This window comes from Rhipicephalus microplus, unplaced genomic scaffold (assembly GCF_043290135.1).
Source record: "Rhipicephalus microplus isolate Deutch F79 unplaced genomic scaffold, USDA_Rmic scaffold_340, whole genome shotgun sequence".
Classification (NCBI taxonomy): Eukaryota; Metazoa; Arthropoda; class Arachnida; order Ixodida; family Ixodidae; genus Rhipicephalus; species Rhipicephalus microplus.
In genome coordinates, this window is record NW_027464908.1 from 45,001 (window position 1) to 47,500 (window position 2,500).

Below are 2,500 nucleotides of genomic sequence, written 5' to 3' on the forward strand. Positions count from 1 at the left end.
CTTCGGGTTTTATAGAATTGAATGCGTTTTTAATATCTAGTGCTATTAGCATGCTGTTTAGCTTATCAATTTTCGCTTGGTTTATTCGTTTGATTATTTCTTCCAATGCCGTGGTTGTTGATGTCCCATGGGTAAATCCAAATTGTTTTTTGTTAAAATGGTGATTTTTAAACAAGAAATAATAGATTCTATCTTTTATGAGCTTTTCTAATATTTTTCCCAAAATCGAGTTAATAGCTATTGGGCGATATTTGTTTTCCTCGGATTTGTCCTCTCCGTTCCCTTTTGGAATCAATATAATTTTAGATTCTTTCCATCTTTGAGGAAAATGTCCGTGCTTTAAGCATGCATTAAAAAGATTGACAAAGAAAGTCTTATGCCTTTCATACATCACTTGTATGAGGTTAGTTTTTAGGTTGTCTGGTCCGGGGGTTACATCTTTCCTCAGATTTTTTACTATCTGCGTTACTTCAATCTCTGTAAATGGGAGGTCATCACTGGGTAAATTTCTTTCTCTCATTTCTGCTCCCGATGTCCAATTTCCTCCCTGTTTGTTATTGTTTATTGTGCCGTTGCTTGATTGTATTTGACTGTGTCCTGGCTCGTCATTTTCCATGCAGTTAGGGTATAAATTTCCTAGAATGTGTTCTATTGTTTCCTGAAGAGTCTTTGTGACTTCTCCATTTTCTTTTGTGATGCTTCTAAACATAACCTTGGTTTTCATCTTATTTCGTGCAATTTTATACGGTAGGATGAATGGATTTTTTGTAGCCTTAGTACATAGAGTTTTCCAACTGTTGTTTTTAGCCTGTTCTATCATGTTGTTATACGTGTCATGTTCTTTATAGTATTCCTTTTTGTATTGTTCTCTGATATCCCCTTTCGCCTTTTGATACCTCCTTCGTAGTGCTCTGACTCTCTTCCTTTCAATTTCTAGGTCTCTTGACCACCAAGTATTCGGTTTTTGTTTAGAAGGTTTTTTCTTTTTACTGAATTCCTTCTTAAGTTTCTCGATTTTCTCGTGTAGCGTATTCACTATTTCTTCAATACTTTCCTTCGTGTTTATTTTCCCCTGGACTTCCTCAAACCAGGGATCAATTTGCAACTTTTCCATGACTTTTGTTTGCCCTTTTAACGTTAGGCCATATTCCTCTGGAAGTTCTTCATTTTTAATAACAACTTTAATGTATCTGTGATCGCTGTGATTATAGGTTTTAAGTACTTCCCAGCTTTTAATATCCTGGTTTAGGTTTGCGTCACATATGGTGAGGTCAATCCAACCCCTCGCCCTACTTGTTTTAAATGTCGGAGGTGATTCTTTGGCATTTAATAATGTCAGGTTGTGTAATACTGTGAATTCTAATACTTTTTCACCTTTCTCATCCGTCTCCGTGCTTCCCCAAATTTGATGTTTTGAGTTGAAGTCACCCATTATTATCGTGTTAATGTCTATAAATTTCTGTAAAATGTTTCCTATTGCTGACATTGCCAGCTCGACGTTTTCATTCGGAGGACAGTAGCAGTTGATAATTAACAATTCTCTTTCACCTTTATTTATCTTGACTGCTATTAGTTTTTGTTCTATAATAATTGGGAAAGCGGTTATATTTTCTTTGTGTATTATGATGGCTGTCTTCGGGTCTTTGTTGTTGGCTATAACTTTATGCTTTAGCGGAAACCCTATGATTTTGTTGTTGAGCGAATATGGTTCTTGGAGTACAGATATGTCGAATTCTTTTTCTTGTTGAAAATTGTTTAGTGACTGATTTGCCTTAAATGCCCTGCCTAAATTTACCTGTATTATTTGTATTTCAGTGCTATTCGCCATTGTGCCTGTGTGTTGGGTACTCTTAGTTTAGTCTAGCTAGAATTTTGCCTTTCTCGGCCTGTACCTTTGTTATGTATACCGGGCATTCCCTGGACATCATAGAATGATCTGTCTCCGTGCGACCCTCAGTCTCGCAGATGTTGCAGTGCGATTCTGCTTCACATTCTCTTTGGTAGTGACCTCGTTGGCCACAGTTAATGCAGCGCTGGGGGCCATCGCAATCGGGAGCAATGTGGCCGTGCATGGCGCATCTTGTGCATCTGGGCCAAAAGATGTCGTCAAAGATCGGGCATCGTGACCAGCCGATGTTCAGTGCAGTTCGGCTTCCGATTGCTTTGTTTGCACTTCGATTTAGGGCAAGAATCACTGTCTTGCCTCTCTTGCCCGGCCATGTCTTCTTTATTGTTATGTCTTCTGGCGAGCACACCAAACGGTTTTGCCTGACGATTCGGGCTGGGAGATTGACCTCGTCAATTTCATCCTCGAGTCCAATTATTTTCTTATGGATCCTGTTCTCCTTTGGGAGCTTGGCTTCAACATTTCTCAGTTCTCTGTCCTTCTGAATGAACTGGAGAATCTTAGCTGAGTCTTCTTTTGACTTCGTCATCACGACAATTCCCTCTCTCCCTGGCCGAATTGTTGCTTCTTGGATTCCCAGGTCGAGGGGATCCA